This window comes from Cupressus sempervirens, chromosome 1 (assembly GCF_028749045.1).
Source record: "Cupressus sempervirens isolate cs-2001-9-10 chromosome 1, ASM2874904v1, whole genome shotgun sequence".
NCBI lineage: Eukaryota > Viridiplantae > Streptophyta > Pinopsida > Cupressales > Cupressaceae > Cupressus > Cupressus sempervirens.
The window spans coordinates 319,177,033-319,198,547 of NC_143118.1; the positions used below are offsets into that span (position 1 = coordinate 319,177,033).

At 36.3% G+C, this 21,515-nt stretch overlaps 1 long non-coding RNA gene across 3 annotated transcripts in view; it reads right to left on the reverse strand.

The window, feature by feature from the left end:
• The window catches only part of LOC149577430 (uncharacterized), a 56,705-nt gene that overhangs the window by 31,581 nt on the left and 3,609 nt on the right, over nt 1–21,515 (reverse strand). For 2 of the 3 annotated variants that reach the window (XR_016352695.1, XR_016352709.1), the window contains exon 5: nt 14,594–14,780. The exons of the other annotated variant lie outside the window; for it this stretch is intronic. This is a non-coding gene — a long non-coding RNA (uncharacterized LOC149577430). The remainder of the gene's footprint in view (nt 1–14,593; nt 14,781–21,515) is intronic. 3 annotated transcript variants of the gene reach the window in all.

Sequence of the window (21,515 nt, forward strand, 5' to 3'; positions counted from 1 at the left end):
CATCCTAAGATACCTGAAGGAAAACTTACAACACACATAGAATCAACAAAAGATGTACGTCAACAGACATCAAATAGAGAGGAGTTTCGAAGTAGGAGACTTGGTCTACCTCAGGCTCCTGCCCTACTGACAATCCTCATTGAAAGAAAAGGGCAAAGAAAAACTGAAGCCACGATTTTATGGCCCTTATCGTGTAGTACGCCGCATAGGTGAAGTCACCTATGACCTAGAACTTTCGAAGGGGAGCCGTATTCATAACATTTTTCACGTTTACTGCCTAAAGAAAGCTATGGGATAGAACCTCACAATAGCTACAGACCTTACGCCGCTCAATGAAGAAGGAAAGCTCATATTGGAGCCAACAGAGATTATTGAAGTACGTGAGAAGACCCTGCGGAACCGAACAGTGAAGGAATATTTGGTACGCTAGAAACACTTGTCACTGGACGATGCAACCTAGGAAGGCGAGCACATTCTACAGCATTCGGCATTGCATTTTCTTGAGGACAAGAAAATTTTGGGATAGGAGGATTGTAATATCCCCATCAAAAAATAGATTATTAATCAAACTATTGTTAATGAGCCAATTGATTTAATATATCTCAGACCCATTTTTTTATTTATTTTTTTTCATAGTTTGTGTTGTCGTCGGCTATCTTTGTACACCCTCAGAAAGTTTTCCCTGATGGGTATTTAAGCACGGCTTGTAGGTAGTCATGAGGTATGCAATTTGGATTATTTTGTTTGTACTGCAAAATCCTATTGGAGTTCTGGTATGTTCGCCATTTCGGAAGTGAAAGATCTTCCCTACTTGGCTTTTCAGTTTTAGTGGGATTCAACCCTCACCCTATTCCATCATCTGTAATACTTTTCTCAGATCTGGCAAATCGGAGCACCATATTGTGCTAAATATTTTTTGAAGATTCTATATGTTTATCTCCATTCGTGTTTTGGCTTTATTTGAAGAATTTGGGTCTTTGAGTTTTTGCATGTCCAAGCATTATTATCCATACACCATTCACTTCTCCCTGTACAATGTTCATCTTTCTATGTGCCTACATTGTCCTACTATACGGCAACTTCCCATTTCTCTTATTCCATCAACCATACAGCCTCCCTCAACATTCACCAGCTCACCCCAAGTCTACTGTACAACCCTAGTGCCTCCCTCACGGTTATCACTATCACACCATACGATCATTGCATCCTGCACCATACGGCCAAGTCTCCTACTGTACGGCCTATTACTCCACCGTACTTCATCCTACCACCCCGTACGCTCTTCCCTCCGTTGCTGGTGTACAATCCTTCCATTATACCATACTACAACATCCCCTCTACACCATACAATCTATTTCAACCTAGCCTCCACTGTACAAACTCCTACCTTCATGTACGAACTATCATTTGTACCTAACCATTCATTGTTGTGTACTTAGACACTGTATTGCTAGGTCGGTTCATTACACATACATAATGAGAAGATCCAACATCCATGACATAAATAATAACAACCAGCTCATATAGGTGTCAGAAGTGATAAGAATAACTGGCTCATATGAGCGTAAAATAATAATACCCAATGGCCCTTACAAGCATCAAAAGAATAAAAATAATTAACTCAAATAAGCATCATGAAGATAATAATGTTGGGCTCATATACAATGTCCACCTAACACATGTCCATAACACATCAACGATAGAGAAGGAATGTCGATGCATTACGCACTACACTGTGGGTCCTATTCCTTCTCCTCTCTTCTGCACCAATGGACATGGGGAGAGGATTCAATGAATGCCACTAGCAACAACTCTATCCAACCTAGAAGAAGTATCTTCTAACATTTAATCCTCCTGATGAGCTTCATAATATTGTCACTTAGATTACTCACAATTTCAAATAACCGCATAGATGAAACTAGATCTATATATTACTGTCATACAACCGTTCGAATAAATAAATGTTGTGCTTATGATTAAGTGAAGACTAGGGTAACTACAAATCAAGTCGTTATTAAATCAAAGCACTCGTAGCCTTTGGCAATATTTTACCTTATTGAAGAAGAGAAATGCAAGCTATTACAAAAGACGTAATAGCAGCTATAGGTATCAGCCATAAAATTAGTCAAAAGGAAAACTTACAAGTGTTTCCCTACCGTATACAGGGTAGACTTGGAAACTTCACCTTTGCAAATCAGGTGAACATTAATCAGACCTATCCGATAGCCAGAGCATTCATCAATATCATGTCCTCTCCTATCAAGTCCTCTTAGCTATCTCTTTCTTGAGGTCAATTTCATCCTTGTGACCCATTAAAATTTCATTAAAAAGGGATAGATCCTTGGACAAGATCTCCCTACACATGCTTAGAAGACACTAACATTGGACCACTCTTTTCTAATTTAAGCTACGCAAACTTACATCACCCACATGTGAGCAACCTCATATATATATTGTCCTCTTGGTGGTCTTCAGGATCATCTATCATTGATCTTCTTATTTCGTATTTGGAATTGCAAATTGGAATTCAATTGGGAGATTGCAAGTTCAAACCTGGAATATCCTTCCTAGTCATTTTGGTAGAGCCTCTTAATAGAGACCATATTGGCGAAGCAAGAGACAAGTAGTCAATATTTTTTTTATTAACAGATGTTGTGATAACCATCATCACCTCCATAGTACACAATGATCTGCTCATATCACAAATGTGGGGACCCTCATTGTAGCCTATTGGCATCTATACAGAGGTTATCTTTCACTTCAGCCATATATATTTGATTGTGTTAGAAGTTGTGATCTACCATAATTATACATATTTCGCTAGCTATCTAGACATATTTCGCTAGCTATCTATAGTAGTGAAACTGAGTGGTACTTATTCCATAAGTAAGACTTGTATCCCTTGGTGCATGAGGTTGTGGGCTACATCATCAATCAACATAAAAGCTTTAGTTTTTCATCAGCAATAGAACCACAAAATTATCGAAAAGCTAGGTTATATATTTTTGTGAAGCTCAAAGGAAATTAGCATTTACCATCAACAAATTAAAGGACAATGGCGGGAATAGTCTATCAAAAAATCTCCCTTCAATCAAAAAAACCTTGATCCTTCAACAATTCCCAACACAAATCGGCATTGCTACCCCAAGGTGAATTACTGGCCTAAATGCTACAAAACTTGTTTGTATTAAGATTCATGGACATTTCCATTCAAGCATTTATTGTATTTTTTCATTTTTTTCCTCTTGATATTTCCATTCAAGCATTTATTCCTAGATATTTTTTTCAAGGCAAGCCTAGGTCTTGAAGATTCATTTGGGATCAGTGTCAATGTGGTGCAGCAGCTCCTTGATCACATGATGTCAACTTTATTCCTTGGAAATGATTTTGTAATAGTCCTTTGTTTTTGTATTGTTCTAAGTTGTCATAATGTCTTAAGTACCATTGTTAATATTTTCAAGTCGTCTTGCAAGGCTTTTTATGCCAATTGCATCATATAGACCTACATGGTCATGATTGGGTCAACATTGGTCAAATTACTCCAGTTGTGTTCCAAGGGAGTGGAAATGTTGTATTTGCCTAATATAACCTATTTGGACATGTATAAGGGGTAAGATTTAAGTTTGGACTCAAGTTGTTAGGAAATGCAGAAAGTTGCCACAATTGTGAAAACCACAATGACAACATTTGCAACTTGCTATGCAAAACGTGCAACTTGTAACTTCCAACATCCAATCATTCAAAAATTGGTTGGAATCAAATGGATATGATGTAATAAGGTATTTAAAGTCCTTATGCATAGAGGCTAGAGATTGGATGTCAATTTGGGTAGAATATCAATAAGAATTACTTGTCGATTTCCTCATTTTACATGTTTTTCCCTAACTTAAGGTTTGGTACGGACATCTCAATAAGGATACCATAACTACATGGAATGATAGAGGAAGTACTTAAGAGAAGTTTTGTCATCTAAACTAGTAATATTATTGAAATTTGGGAGGTTTAGGCACTTAAAATCCCTTGAATACATTGTTTGGTGATGAATTTAAGTGTCCATGCCCTTGGTTTGGTTGGGTTGTGTTCTTTTGAGGTACTTTCATTATAATTGTTTCGTCTGCTAGACTATCCCTTATGCACTTGAGGCCGCAAGAGTATACTTTGGCTCCAGAGTGCCTACATACTCATTTCCAAAGGGACCAAAGTCACGCTTAGTTCCCCTCGTTTTCCAAATGGACCCAAGTCACGCATAGTTCCCCTTGTAGGGTTCCTTAAAGGTCGCCCTTTTTTAAACATTCATTTTGCTCAAAAATATAATTATAATTATCTCAATCATGAAGATAATAATGTTTGGCTCAATTATAATGTCTACCCAAGATGTCCATAACACATCAAAAATAGATAATGAATGTTGGTGCATTGTGCACTATAACGTGGGTCCCATTCCTTCTCCTCTCTTCTGCACCAATGGACATGGGTATAAGAGTCAGTAAATGTCACTTGTGACAAGTTTGTCTAACCAGAAATAACTAGCTTCACACATTTCATCCTCTCGATGACCTTCGCAATATTGTCAAGTAAATTATTCATAATTTCAAATAACAATTCACATTGATCAAACATAAATAGCATTTAGCAATATTTTTATCATGAACAACAGAAACGTGGGCTAATACAAAAGATGCAATAGTAGTTGTAAGTTTCCAAATGGACCAAAGTGACGCTTAGTTCCCCTCGTTTTCCAAACGGACCAAAGTCATGCTTAGTTCCCCTCGTAGGGTTCCTTAAAGATTGCATAGAGAAATATTTTCTATTGTTGCCCTTTTTAACAGCCCTTTGGCTCAAAAATATAATAATAATTGGCTTAATCATGAAGATAATAATGTTTGGCTCAATTATTATGTCTACCCAAGATGTCCATAACACATCAAAAATAGAAAATGAATGTCAAGGTACTGCGCAATACAATGTGGGTGCCATTCCTTCTCCTCTCTTCTACACCAATGGACATGGGTATAAGAGTCTATAAATGTCACTTGCGACAAGTTTGTCCAACCAGAAATAACTAGCTTCACACATTTCATCCTCTCGATGACCTTTGCGATATTGTCAAGTAAATTATTCATAATTTCAAATAACAATTCACATTGATCAAGCATAAATAACATTTAGCAATATTTTCATCATGAACAACAGAAACGTGGGCCAATACAAAAGATGCAATAGTAGTTGTAAGTATCCACCATGAGAACAGTATAAAGGAAAATGGACAAATTCCGTTGTATCATATAAAGGGTAGTCATTGGCAACGTCAACTCTGATAACGAGGTGAACGTTGATAAACCTTTCTGGTAGCCTAAACATTGATAGTTATCATGTCCTCTCCTATCAAGTCCTATTAGCGATCTCTTACTTGTGGTTAATTAGATCTTTGTAGTCAGTTGATGTGATATTGGAAAGGAATGTATATTTGGACAAGTTCTTCTTGCACCTTATCAAGAGACACCAACAATGGGCATTTTTTTTCTAATTTATGCTTCGCTCACTTGTATTGTCAACATGTGAACAACGTTGTATACATCAACCTCTTGGTGGTCTTCAAGATCATCCATCATTAATCACCTTATTTGTTCTTGGCAGTTACAAGTTGGAATTTCATTGGGAGAATGCACATTCAAACCTAGAATATTCACCCTAGTATGTTATTGTTCTTAATTTGGCATAGTCTCTTGATAGAGACCATATTGGCCAGAGAAGAAACAAATTGATATTTTGTTTATTCACACATGTTGTGATAACTATCAAAACCTTCATAATACACAATGGTTTTTTCATGTCGGCAATATAGCAATCCTCATATAAGCCTCAGAAACGATAAGAATGATTGGCTCATATGAGCATCAAAATGATAATACCCAATGTTAATTACAAACATCAAAAAGATAATAATAATTGGCTCAAATAAGCATCGTGAAGATAATAATGCTTGGCTCATATACAATGTTCACCTACAACTTTTCCATAACACATCAAAATTAGAGAAAGAATGTTGGTGCATTTCGCATTACATCGTAGTACCCATTCCTTCCCCTTTCTTCCGCACCAATGGACATGGGAAAAGGAGTCAATAAATGCCACTAGCTACAAGTTTGTCCAACCAGGAAGAAGTAGCTAGTAATATTTAATCCTCTTGGTGACCTTTGCAATATTGTCACTTAAATTATTAACACACCCCATCAATCAAACCAAGTCTATATGTCATTGTCATACAACCTTCCCAATAAAAGGTTAAGAGAATGCTCAGATAACTACATGTCAAGTCATTATTAAATCAAAGTAGGGATAGCCTTGGCAATCTTTTACCTTTGCAAACAAGGGAAACGTGGACTAATACAAACGATGCAATAGAAGCTATAGGCATCCACCATGAAAAGTCTAAAAGAAAATAGATAAGTGGTTCATATCATATCAGGGGTAGCCACTGGCCACTTCACCTCCGAGAATAACGAAAATGTTGAGCAAACCTTTTCAATAGCCCGAACATTGATCATTATCATGTCCTCTCCTATCAAGTCCTATTAGCTATCTCTTGTTTGAGGTCAATTTGATCTATGTGGACCATTGACCTCGCAATGGAAAGGGATATATATTTGGACAAGTCCTACTTGCACATTATCAACAAACGCCAACATTGGGCCACTCTTTTATAATTTATGGTTGGCTGACTTGCATCATCTACTTGTGAGAAACCTCGTGTATGTATGTATCTATGTATGTATGTATGCATGTCTGTATGTGTGTATGTGTGTATGTATGTATATTGACCTCTTGGTGGTCCTCAAGATTTTCTATGATTTATCATCTTATATCTTATTTGCAATTGCATTTGGAATTCTAATGGGAGATCATAAGTTCAAACCTAGAATGTAAATCCTAGTCTATTATTGTTCTTAATTTGGTAGTCTTTTGATAGAGACCATATTGGCGAAGCAAGAGACGAATTGATATTGTCTTGTTCCCACATGTTGTGACAACCATCAACACCACCATAATATACAATGTGATGCAGGAGCATCCTGGGCTTCCTTGTAATCCTACACTTTTGTTCATTCTGACCATTGCTACCGAATTCCAGTTGTTGCTGAGCGCCAATTTTCAGTTGTTGCCGGGTTCTTAGTTGGTGCTAAGCATTTTGTTGTTGTCGAGTTCTTAGTCACTACCAAGTGATTCCTTTGGTTGCCGAGTGATCCTTTGGGTGTTGAGTGATTCCTTTGGTTGCTGAGTGATCCTTTGGTTGCCAAGTCCTCCGTGGTTGCCGAGCATTGGAGGATGTCGAGTTTGTAGTTGTTGCCGAGTGATTCTTTGGATGCCGAGCTCATGTGGTTGTCGAGTGTCAATGTTTCATGGAGCCTTCATTTGCCGAGTTGTCTGTGTCTAGTTCCAATTTGGGCCAACCTTGCTTATATTTAATTCCTATATAGGTAGTTGATATCTGATGTGAGCCGACTTGTGGCTTGATTATGCATTTAATGTAAGGGTTTATTAGTTGGTATTTGCATCAGGCCGACTTGTGGCCTTTCTATGTTCTAGAATCTTCTATAAGCCGTTTTGGCAAGTATTTAAGGAAATCTAGGATTGAGTTTTAGATAGTGGTTGGTAGAACTTAGAATGATAGGGGCAAGAATGCGAAGTAGAACCATCGTGGATTATAACTGAGTTGGCCATAAACCAGAAGGCCTTACAGTTGGGCACATATGCTGATCATTTGATGAATCAATAAAAGAATATTGTTCTCTCTCTGTGGTGTTGTTCTCTTTGTGTGTTTGCTTCCATTGTGTTAACTTTGCAAGGTTGGTTTGGCTAGCTGGGTGTGCCTTTGGCCCTAGTTATTCTCTCCCTCCTTACATCAAGTGGTATCAAAGCATGAGGTTAGTCCTTGTGGTGATTGGATCGTGTAGAACCCTAAGTGAATTGGGTTGTAGGGTTGCAGATCTACGGATTTAACCTATAGCTTGCAGAGGGTTACAATCTTACAAGATCCTAATTTGTAAAGATGATTCGAGGTAGAGGAAATGTTGATAATGCAATATTGGATACATTGAGACAAATTGCAGCTAGATTAGATGCTATGGAGACAACCCAAAAGAGAGGAGCACATCTTGATGATGTAAGTGATGATGAAGCAGTAGCATCAAACCGTAATCTAGAACCTAAAGAAGAAGAAGATGAAGCAAGGTTATTGAGAGTATTATCTAGGGTGAATTCAAAGCCTATTGTAGAAGTTGTTCCTTATGATGGAAAATTGGACACTAATGTTGTGTTGGATATGAAAACATTCCCAATAATAGGAAAGTGAAGATTGCAGTTACAAGATTGAAAGGACATGCCTCACTATGGTGCAAGCATATGCAAATTAATAGACAAAGGAGAGAAAAGGAAAAGAACCGAACTTAGGTGAAGATGGTGAACAAAGTGAAAAACAAATTCCTTCCTGCTGATTACTCGATTAGCTTGTTAAGAAAGATGCAAAATTTGAGACAAAAGGACATGACTATGAAGGAGTATACTGAGGAATTCTATAGATTGGACGTCAGATCTGGACATGTGGATGATGATGTTGAGAAAATTGAAAGATACATAAATGGATTGAGATCTAGAATTCAAGATGAAATAAGTTTTGTGAAATTGGAAAGTGTAGAAGAAGCATATCAATATGTCTAGAAAGCTGAGGAGATCTTGACAAAGAAGCATGAACAAAGACAAAGAGATAGAGGTGGTAGATTCCAGAGAGGTAGAGGTAGATCTTATTGAGAAGGTGGCAGACCTGACAATTTTGTGCAAGATCAGGACAAATCTGAATGGAAGAATCATGACAAAGGCAAGACTGAGTGGAAAGATGGTAGTTCTTATCGAGGAGGTACTAGATCTTACAGAAGAAGAGGTAATTCTTATTCTAGAGGTGGTTTTCATGGTAATTGTTTAAGATGTGGTAAAGAAGGGCATAGATCTTTTGAATGTAGATCCTTTGAAAGTGGGTAAAATAATAGAAATGTTGTGATTCAAGAGGACATAGTGAGTTCACCAAGTGGACCTAAGGTTGGAGGAAATCTAATGGTGAGAAGAACCTTCTGTAATAATGGAAGTGATGAGGAACCTATCCTTAGAAGAAGTCTTTTCAAGACCAGATGTAAGATGGCTGGAAAATGCTGCAAAGTGATCATTGATAGTGGAAGTTCAACAAATTTGACATCAGAAGAGCTGGTTACAAAGTTGCAGTTGTAGAGGCTGAAACATCCCAAACCTTATCATGTTTCATGGATCAAAGATGAGCATAAGATATTGGTAAGTGAGCAATGTATTGTGAAATTCAAGATTGGACATTACTTTGATGAAGTTTTGTGTGATATTATGTCTATGGATTGTTGTCATATTTTGTTGGGTAGACCATGGCAATATGATAGATATGCTATACATGATGGAAGATTAAATCAATATACTATTTGGGTGAATGGGAAGGAGCAAATATTGCAGCCTTTAACTAAAAGTCTGAATAAGGTTAGTTGTACTGCAATAAAAGTTTGCACGGTTAATGGAAAGCAATTTGAAAAGGAAGTAAAGAAGAATCAAGTTTGTTTTGCTATAGTTCCTAGAGGACCAAGTGTTGGTAGTAATGACTAAGCAGTAGAAGCTGGTAATGACCAAGTGACAGCAAATAGTGGTAGCCGAGTACCAGAAGAAATTACAGAATTGCTGAATGAGTATAAGGATATTGTTGTTGAAGATATTCCTAATGGTTTACCGCCGATGAGAAGCATAAGTCATTGTATGGATCTGATTCCTGAAGCTAGTTTTTCGAACAAAACACCATATAGATTGACACCTACAAATAATGAAGAACTTAATAGACAAGTGTATGAGTTGTTGGAGAAAGGTTTGATCGAAGAAAGTTTGAGTCCATGTGTTGTACCTGTTGTGTTAGCACCTAAGAAGAATGGAGAATGGAGAATGTGTACTAACTCCAGAGCTAATAACAAGATCACAGTGAAATATAGGTTTCCTATGTCAAGGATGGATGACATAATGGATTGTTTGAGTGGAGCAAAGTATTTTATCGAGATTGATTTAAAGAGTGGCTATCATCAAATCAGAATCAGATAAGGTGATGAATGGAAGACTTTTTTCAAGACAAAAGATGGTTTGTATGAATGGTTGGTTATGCCTTTTGGTTTGACTAATGCATCTAGTACTTTCATGAGATTAATGAATGAAGTAAAGAAAAGATTCTTGGGTAAGTTTGTGATTGTTTATTTGGATGATATTCTAATATTCAGCAAGACTAAGGAAGAACATCTTGAGAATGTTAGACAAGTATTGCAGAAGTTGAAAGAGGAGAAGTTGTTGATTAATCTGAAAAAGTATTCTTTTACGCAAGAGGAGATTGTGTATTTGGGATTTGTTATTTCAGCTAATGGATTGAAGATGGGTCTTGAGAAGGTAAAAGCAATTTTGGAATGGCCTACACTTGAGAATGTGGGTGAGGTAAGATCATTTCATGGTTTGGCTAGATTTTACAGAAAGTTTATAAGGAATTTCAGTTCTATTTGTAATGTTATGACTGAGACAATGAGAGGAGATAAAAAGGAATTCAAATGGACACATGGAGCTGATAATAGTTTTGAGACTTTGAAACAAAAGGTTGTTGAGATACCTGTATTGGCTTTGCCTGATTTCAATAAAGTATTTCAAGTTGAATGTGATGCTAGTGGTAGTACAATAGGAGCTATATTAAGTCAAGAAGGAAAACCTGTTGCTTTCTTTAGTGAAAAGTTGAATGATGCTAAAAGGAAGTATTCTATGTATGATCAAGAATTTTATGCTATTGTTCAAGCCTTGAAGAAGTGGAGAAATTATTTGATTCCCAAGGAGTTTGTGTTGTATATTGATCATAAAGCTTTACAGTACGTGGAAAGTCAACATAAATTGAATCAGAGACATATGAAATGGGTTGAGTACTTACAGAGTTTCACATTTGTCATTAAACATAAGAGTGGAGTTAGTAACAGAGTTGTTGATGCATTGAGCAGAAAACGTTCTTTATTGACTGAAATGAAGGTTGAAGTTCTTGGTTTTGATGAAATGAAAGAGTTGTATGATACTGACCCTAATAGTTCTTGGTTTTGATGAAATGAAAGAGTTGTATGATACTGACCCTAATTTTTCTAAGGCGTGGAGAGAGTGTAGAGCACCAAATTAAACATAAGAGTGGAGTTAGTAACAGAGTTGTTGATGCATTGAGCAGAAGACGTTCTTTATTGACTGAAATGAAGGTTGAAGTTCTTGGTTTTGATGAAATGAAAGAGTTGTATGATACTGACCTTAATTTTTCTAAGGCGTGGAGAGAGTGTAGAGCGCCAAATTAAACAGATCACATAAATAAGTATGATGAATATTTCATTCAAGAAGGTATGTTGTTCAAAAGTATTCAGTTGTGTATTCCTAGAACTCCTATGAGGTTGAATCTAATGAAGGAAAAGCATAGTGGTGGATTCGCTGGACATGTTTGGATTGATAAGACATTGAATTTGCTGAAAGAGAAGTATTATTGGCCACAAATATATAAGGATGTTCGGAAATTTGTGAAGAGTTGTGGAGTTTGTCAAGTTGCAAAAGGAGTAAGTCAAAATACTGGTTTGTATACACCTATTGTTGTTCCTGAGAAACCTTGGAGTGACATCAGTATGGATTTTGTTCTTGGATTACCTAAGATAGTGAAGGGGTATGATTCCATATTTGTTGTAGTGGACAAATTTTCTAAGATGGCTCATTTCATACCATGTAAGAAGACATCAAATATTGAGCATGTTGCTGAACTTTTCTTTAAAGAGATTGTGAGATTGCATGGACTACCAAGAAGTATTATTTCTAACAAAGACAATAAGTTTGTTGGTTTATTTTGGCAGACTTTGTGGAAAAAGATGTGTACTGAGTTGAAGTTTAGTTCTACTTTCCATCCACAGACAGATGGATAGACAGAGGTTGTGAATAGAAGCTTGGGTAATTTGTTGAGATGTTTAGTTGGAGACAAGCCAAGTAATTGGGAAATAGTGTTAACACAAGCTGAATTTGCATATAATCATTCTGTGAATAGGAGTACAGGGAAAACACCTTTTGAGATTGTTACTAGAATGTAGCCTAGAGGAGTATCAGATTTGAGGGATGTTGATGGTGAAGAAAAGAGGTGTTGCAGAGGAAGAATTTGTTGATTTTATGGAGTCTTCGCGTAAGGAAGTGAAGTTGAGGTTGGAACAAGTAATCAGAAGTACAAGGAGAATGCTAATAAGTCTAGAAGACATCATGTTTTTGAAATTGGTGATGAGGTGATGGTTCATTTGAAGAAAGGAAGATTTCCAGTTGGAACATATAATAAGCTGAAGATGAAGAAGTTTGGACCCTGTAAGATCTTGAAGAAGTTTGATAGTGGTAATGCTTATGAAGTTCAGTTACCTAATGACATGGATATATCTCCTATATTCAATGTTGTTGATTTATATAAGTATCATGAGTCAGATGATGGAGTTGTTGTATCAGAAGATTATCCTAAGAAGCAGATTGAACAGATATTGGATCAGAGAGTTGGCAAGAGCACAAGAGAAAAAGATTACTATGAATATTTGGTAAAGTGGAAGAACAGACCTATTGAAGATGCCTCATATATTTCCCAATCTAAGTTGGATTCAGCTCAGGATGTGACATCTCAATGATTCAAGAGAATCATTTCTTCCAACCCTGGTTGTCTAATGCAGAAGCATCCTGGGCTTCCTTGTAATCCTGCACTTTTGTTAATTCTGACCATTGCTACCAAGTTCCAATCGTTGTCGAGCGCCAGTTTTCAATTATTGTCAAGTTCTTAGTTGGTGCCGAGCATTTAATTGTTGTCGAGTTCTTAGTTATTGCCAAGTGATTCCTTTGGTTGCCGAGTGATCCTTTGGTTGTCGAGTGATTCCTTTGGTTGTCGAGTCCTCCGTGGTTGCCGAGCATTGGAGGATGCCGAGTTCGTAGTTGCTGCCAAGTGATTCTTTGGATACCAAGCTCATGTGGTTGCCGAGTTTCAGTGTTTCGTGGAGCCTTCATTTGCCGAGTTGTCTATGTCTGGTTCCAGTTTGGGCCAACCTTGCTTGTATTTAATTCCTATTTAGGTAGTCAATATCTGATGTGAGCTGACTTATGGCTTGATTATGCATTTAAAGTAAGGGTTTATTAGTTGGTATTTGCATTAGGCCGACTTGTGGCCTTTCTATGTTCTAGAATCTTCTGTAAGTTGTTTTGGCAAGTATTTAAGGAAGTCTAGGATTGAGTTTTAGATAGTGGTTGGTAGAACTTAGGATGATAGGGGCAAGAATGTGAAGTAGAATCATCGCAGATTGTGATTGAGTTGGCCGTAACCCAGAAGGCCTTACAACTGGGCATGTATGCTGATAATTTCATGAATCAATAAAAGAATATTGTTCTCTCTGTGGTGTTGTTCTCTTTGTGTGTTTGCTTCCATTGTGTTTACTCTGCAAGGTTGGTTTGGCTAGCTAGGTGTGCCTTTGGCCCTAGTTATTCTCTCCCTCCTTGCATCACAATGATCTCCTCAAATCAAAGATGAGGGGACGCTCATTTTAACCTATTGACGTCTATAAGAAGGTTGTATTTCCCTTAAGCCATACATATCTAGGTTTTAGTTTGCGGCTGCAATATATATCTAATTGTATTAGGAAATGTGATTTACTACAATTATACATATTTTTCTACCTATCCATAGTAGAAAAACTAAGTGATGCATATTTCATCAATGAAAGTTGTACCCCTTTGTGCATGAGGTTTTGGGGTACATCATACTTTAATACATGTGACATTATTGCAATCCACATAAAAGCTACAATTTTGCATCAATAATTAGCAACACATGGTTATCAAAAAGCTAGATTATTAATTATTATGAAGCTCAGAGGAAATCAGCATTTACTATCAACATACCAAAGATCAACAACAAGACTAATAGGTCAATGAAAAAGCTCCCTAAACATGATTGATCCTTCATCCCTTTCCAACGCATATCGACAATAGTACTCCAAGGTGAATTATTATTCTCAATGTTTCAAAACTTGTTTATCTTAAAACTTGAATGACTACCTCACACTGCATAAATATCTCGATCATTCACACTTGTGGGTGTCATAGATACAAGATTCACAATACTGAACAAATGGGTACCTATACAACAATCGACTTATTTAGGCGTCTATGCACAAATTCTTATAGCTATGGGGTTATATGTTACAAACACATTATGATCACGTAGACTAGACACAAAATGGCATAAACTCAACATGTACCCCTAGCAAAAACTAAGTTCAAACTATTTACTTACTTTAGTTCGTTCGTCACAAATACTTTATGAATTAAATAAAATTTATAAGGCTTTCTTAAATCTTTTAGACTTGACCATAAACATGCTATGATTCAAATACAAGTTAATCTATCAATACCTATTTTAGCCTCATCTGAAGCCTACCAAAGAAAGAAGGTTAATAAGTTAGGAACAAAACCAAACATTGTAGTTGTTTCGCCCCCTAGAACATTCCTTATGGATTTGAGGCTACAAGAGTGTCGTCTGCCCCTGGACTGGTTGTATGCCCACTTCTAAACGGTCCAAAGTTATATGTAGTTCTCCTCGTAGGGTCCCTCAAATGATGCATAAAGAAAAGCTTCACATTGTTGTGGCTTTTTTTAAGCTTCCTCTGTTACCAAACACATTTGATAGTAGTTAAGAAATCATAATTGAGCAACTCCAATCATAACACTAAATTTATTAACATCTTCATACTCTACCTTGAACGTGTTAAGGTTTATCTTTTTAATATAGCAACTAGACTTATTACTCAATAAGAACAGAAACTATTGTCATATAATAATCATTAGATTGTGGGTAAGTCATCTCCAATTCAATTCCCCACATACATGGGTCAAACTAGTTCTTTATAACACATCTACAACATTCTACCAGGGATAAAAGTATACAATAATATTCAACATTATACTCTTGAGGACATATGCCCAATTTCCCGTTCTTACTGGACCAACATTATTATGTAAAAGAATTTTCCCAATTTGAAAAACCTATTAGTCAGATATAACCAATTATAGGAATAAAACCCTTTTAAAGCTCCCCATGAAGGATAAAATGTTTCAATTTATTAATCTTTAATGGCATTCAAATAAAAACTATTCTAATACATCAATTATAATGTCTTAATGTCACAATTGTGCAAGGAACCTATATGGTTCCAAGTATTTCCTACAATAATATAATTCAATGATATTAGGTATCGTAACCCTATTATATTCTACCATCCTATGTGTTGCAAACACAACTGGCCAAGCTGCTATATTATGGCATAAAATATTCTTAGACGTATATACCATTGCCAAATCATTGTTGTTTGACTAATTTTGCAAATAGCTAACATTTTTTCATTCTAATATACCTAATGCACATCAAGGTTAATATATCTATACATACTAACCATTAAACCAAATTGTTAGCATTCTTTCCATGCTCATCTTAGGTACCTTAGTTATTGCATGTTAATATTTAGGTACTTCTTTCCAATGTTTAAATACATGTCAGCACTTTGAATGGAAGGATCATTCGATTCTTAAAAATATTTGAAGAAGACATGTTGTTTCTTGAATATCCTACCTATTTTAGCATTAGCACTAACATATAATGTTATGACTTTCCAATTAGGCAAAAAAACTAAAGGAAAATTAATAGTGAAAAGTACTGGTAGGATCTCTTTCTTTTTTCTTTTTTGTTTCTGCTATACCATAGACTAGAATGTTTTTCCTGATTATTAAAATTTAGGTCAAATAGGAATTTTATTCTACATACACTCCACCTCTAGCTCACATACAAAACATGCTATGGAAGGACCTCTCAGTTGTTAAAAATATATGCAGCAAAAATGTTGTTTTTGAATATTCTCCCTATTTAAGCATCGGTGCCAACATATAATGTAGTAAGTTTCCAATTAGACAAATAAACCAACGTAAAATTAATCACGAAAAGTACGAGTAGGATATGTCTTTTTTTTCATCTTTTTTGTTTCTACTATACCATAGACTAGAATGTTTTTACTTGCCATCAACATTCAAGTCAAGAAAAAAAATTATTCTACATACGCTTCTAAAGCTCACATACAAAACATGTTAGCCTCTTAAACTATGGTATATTAAAACATCCTTTGTGTTGGGAACATAACCTGCAAGGCTACTATTAGTTTTTGGTGCATTGTATGACAGAAATGGGTATGCCAATGGGCATTCACCTATGTGATGAAGCTATCTTTTCAAATTTATACAATAGACTATGAACATGTGCATGGAAACACTTGTACGATGAAGAGAATCCACCATTACAAGCTATAAAAGGTCAGTTTGAAAATGATATCACAATTAGGAGGTTCTTATGAGCACGAATTCTAGCTAGTCCAACTATGACACAAGGGCTCAAATAGAATTGCTTGGACAATAAATTGATGAGAAATCAAGCATATCATGCTCTGAAAAATGCAATGGCCATTACTATAATAGTTTGTTATTCGAAAATCATTGCTGCAAAAAAGACCAAGATTTCCAATGCACAAGTTTTGGTTCAGCAGCTGAGGAAAATTATACAAAACAAAATTATTGAAACAGGAAATAAGGCAAGGCAATGCAGAAGGAAAGAATATGAAAAAGTAAGGATGAGTTAGAATAGAGGCCATCACATTGAAACTCCTCCAATCACCATGGTGGGCGGAACTCAATGCCATAGTATATGGACTTACAATCAAAAGTGTTAATCTGCCACAATTAGTGTCATCCCTAGAGGCAAACCTAGGTCTTGAGGGTTCATTTGGGATCACCATGCTGATGTGGTGCAGAAGCACCTTGATCCTAAGAGTAGTGGCTAAGTTTTCGATGGAATGGAGCTTTAAGAAATGCTTGTCGGAGAAATATTTGGATTCTACTTAGGGACATTCCAGAGCCTAGTTGTAGATTGGTATCAAGTGCCCTACGACAACAAAATCTCCATCTTTCTTTGGGTTGAGTTATGGGGAGAAATAAGAAAGTTGGCTTAAATATGCTTACCAAATGTATATTGAATTATCAAAAGACAATAAACAATTAAGAAAACAAGATTATGGTAGCCTGTAGAGATGAATACTGTGGTAACAAGAGATTAGACCAGGATAGGTGCTGAAGACACTGAGCTTAGAGATTCATTAGGGAAGGGATTTCTAGTCCTGCACCGTGAATAAGACTGCGAAAATCTTGAGAGATAGTTTATTTTGATAATCCAAATGCAGCAGGGCATAGTCTTTCTTACTGATAGTTTATTTTGATAATCCAAATGCAGCAGGGCATAGTCTTTCTTACTCTAAAGCCTATACTCTGACTTATGCAAAGATTTCATAATATGGAAGACAATTCATTTTTACAGTCACAGGATTTGTTTGTTATTAAGAGTTTCTTCTCTTGGCAATATTTTGGACACTGAAATCAAGATTGTTTTAAGCATGTTTGGCAGGTTTTTGTACAAGCACAATATTTTATTGTCATTATTTTTTAACAAAAGGTTACACATTAAATAAAAGAATGGTGAGAAAAATGACAATCTGAAAGATTGAAAATATAATCCCATCAGTGACAATGGACAGTGCTGAAAGCAATTAGGACAGTCTTTCATGTTAAAAATGACATTCTTGCCAAAGACATTAGTAGACAGTCATAAGCCCAAACATTAAGGTTGCAACAAACAGTTTATAAATTGTACAGGGAAGACAAGGACAGCCTTTAAAAAGGTTAGATAGCATGTTGATACAAAAAAAAAAAAAAGAACAGTCAGTCCTTTGAAGAATCTAAATTGCGTAAATGGAAAACAATAGGGAGGCCATGAATCCCCAAATCCTCGTGGAAAATCAAGATGAACCACGGCTGGAAGAACTCATTGACTCGGCGATAGTGGCTATTTCGGACAGAGCCAGGGAGACAGGGATGAACCTCTTGAATAATGCTCGTAACAGTATGATTGACAATTTTAGATCAATCAAATTGCTTCTCCACGAGCTGGAGGAGGTCAAAGAACAGGTGAGACATATTGAGGCAACAAGGAATGGGATGGATGCTAACAAGAGGACGGATTCGGCTGATAGGCTCAGTCTGGCGGAAAGAAGGATACACAACCTGGAGAACTACAATCACAACCTTGCGAATCAAATCTTCTCTTTGTTAAGCTCCATTAACAACAACAACATCTCTCTTACGAGCTGGATCAAAGACAGAGAAATGCAGGATGATGAGGAAGGAAAAGACAGGGAAGAAGCCAGAACGAAGGACGACTCTGCAAAGGGCAACACCATTCCTGATCAGGACCAGGGGGACCAAAGGGCGCAACAACCGGAAGCGGAGGAGAATCAACTGGCCTTCGAGGCTGCCTAGGTTGTGCAAGAGCTGGAGCGAAAGAATGAGGAATAACTCTCGCCTGTTCTTTTGTTTTTCTTTGTCTTTTGGCTTTTGTTATGGCTTTAGGCCGTGGTAATACTTGTCTTTTTTCCTGGTCTTTTCTCAGAACTTTACTTTTTGGCTGGGCTTTATGCTTATTATCAGCCTCTGAACTTATACTTTTTTGGCTGGGCTTTCACGCTTATTATCAGCCTTATATGTTTTAACTATTGGGTTTTAGGATCCCTATAAAACCTATTTATCTAATCAAAAACAACCTAAATGGTTGTGACAATCACACATGTTGATAAAATTGAACAAAGCAAATTAGTCCATGGGCCTAATGAACTAAAAAGTAGAACAGTCAAGGCTAAACAAGTTGATCTCAACCAGTTTATATTCTACCATGAAAGCAAAATTTTGAAGACTAACAGGCAGTCTGAATAGAGCCACAAGAAACATCACAATGAAGACAGTTATCCCATGACACTCATACCAAATGACTGTGCAGCAATAAGCGATGGCAGACCAAAGTAGAGTAGACAATGAATCGAGATTTTGCAAGAAAATACATGATAGCATTTTAAAGCTCAGTAGCATGACTCGCTAACAGTTCAGAGGATAAGATGACAGTCCACTGAAGGACATTCATCCAGGGCAGCAATATGCAGAGGACAGTGCTAGAAAAGGACAAGTAAAGTAATGATGGATGATCACCAGCAGAGCAAGAATATTAAGTAAGAAAATAATCAGATCAATATAACAAAAACATGCATAGAGGGTCAAGGTAAAAGGCAGAAATGCACTGACAGAGCAGATCAATATAAGCCAACACCAATAAAGGATCAGAATAAAAGAGGAAAAGAAGAACAAAAAGTAATCATCGAAGCAAATAAATGTCAATTCATATTTATCTATGGTATCTGGTGTGTGTACGTGGGGTATATTCATGGCATGATAATTATTAATTTACTACTGCTGTTCACTACACAGTAAATACAAATAGATTAATACCTGTGACTTCTTATAACAGACGTCCATCTAGGACAGAATGCATCAAATTAATATTTAGATAATTGTTTATTCAGTTGACATATGGACATATTGCTTTAGGCAGATGGCTATGGTATTTACATTCTTGACTACATAATACTAACACATACAAACTGCATATATATGAACTGCACTTAGATCAGACTTTGTACATTTTATATGCAATATATATGATGGAATCCTTGATCAGTGGTGCAGGAGTACCTAGTCAAATTGAGCAAAAGGGTCACAGTAACGTCACTATGTTATCAATGTAATGCAATTGGTCTAATACATGTATATCGAATGTATTTTGGTCCATCTGTAATGCTGTGAAGCCATTAATGTGTGAGGATCATTAAAATGTCCTAGTTGGGTCTTATAGGTCAAATGTGAACCATGACCTATGAATGGGTAAAAGATCAGGTAGACGATTCCAAAAGGTCATTTGTAGTTTGTTTTGATGTATTAGGAAGGTTCATACAAATACTTATGGTTATTTGTGACGAAGTCCTAAAAGATTGTCAAAGTTGCAAGGTGTAACATTTTAACAAGTTGTTAACATGCTGTCCAACGTAGTTGGTCAGTCCTTGAGGTGGATATTGCAGTTTGAAACTACTTTAAGCATTATAAAAAGGTTGTGATACTCTAAGTTTGTGTGGTTGATCAAGTCAGAGCAAGGGTGTGTAAAGGCTAATCAATAAGCCTCTATCTGTCACCACCCTGCAGGCATTTGGTGGACAGTACAGAGCATAATGTACAATTTTGATTGCAGATTTTTCATGTACAGGTTAATTGAAGTAATAGAAAGGAAGTAGATTACATGTAAATCAATTGTAATGATTTCTGAATGGGGATCAATGAGGAAAGGTGTTTTTTTAATCACAATGAAGACAGTTTACTGTGACAGGCACATTTTTTCTGTTTCCAAGCATATTTTCTTATTGACATTGAATTGAATGGGTTCAAAAATCCATGGCAGATAGTAGCATAATGAACTAGATTTATTATGAACCTACTCTTAGCATTAGCCGTTGATCATAGCATGAGAATGCATGCAATTTCACAAAACTGTTCCAAAACCCTCTGTAACAGAGTTGCTCACAAGCGTTTGATATTATCTCAGGTTTTAACCAGTGAAAATTTATGTTTCCTCACTATTTAAAAGTAAACATGTGACTCTCCATTGTGCAAAAGGTTTGGTATCAAAAGGTTAAAGCATGTGAGAGAAAATTAAAGCCCTATCGGGTCTAACAGTCAATTCCTGTGTGCTGACACCAGTACTAACAAATTCTTGTTTATTATTGATGAGATATGAACTAAAACAATGATTGGGATAAATTTAAGGGAATGTGATTAACCTTCACCAATTCATAGATGAAAGATTTGTATAAGGGTTCAAGTCTTGTTCATGCAAACTGCCAATCATCTTAACCAATGACAGTTTCAGCAAAAACAGTAATCTATTTTGTTTTGATCAATGGAATATATATATAGGGGACAAGATGGAAAACAACTTCATGCTTCCCTCTAACATGGTAGTCAAAGGATTCTTTTATATATCTTGGTAGATGGGCTTTGTAAGAATAGTTTTTACCATCATAGTATTAGCAGTCACAGTAATGTGCATTGCTTTAATGCTACAGTCCTGTTACCTTGATTGGTATAGTGTTATGGGATAATAGGCTGAGTTAAAAAATGAAATATGTTTAAATTTAAGATTGAATGAAAGTGGATTGATATTGAGACTTGACTAAATGTGGAAGAACAGATGGGCCTATCGTACTGCAGTCACAAGTGTTGAGCAAAGTTCCTTTTATGACTGATTTAGTGAATTACATGTTCCCATGAATGAAAGGTTATTAGAACTAGTGGATATCATTTCAAATAAGAATGCTTGTAAAAGACTAATGCAAGAAACAAGATGTGACAAGAACCAATGTTTTGACAAGAGC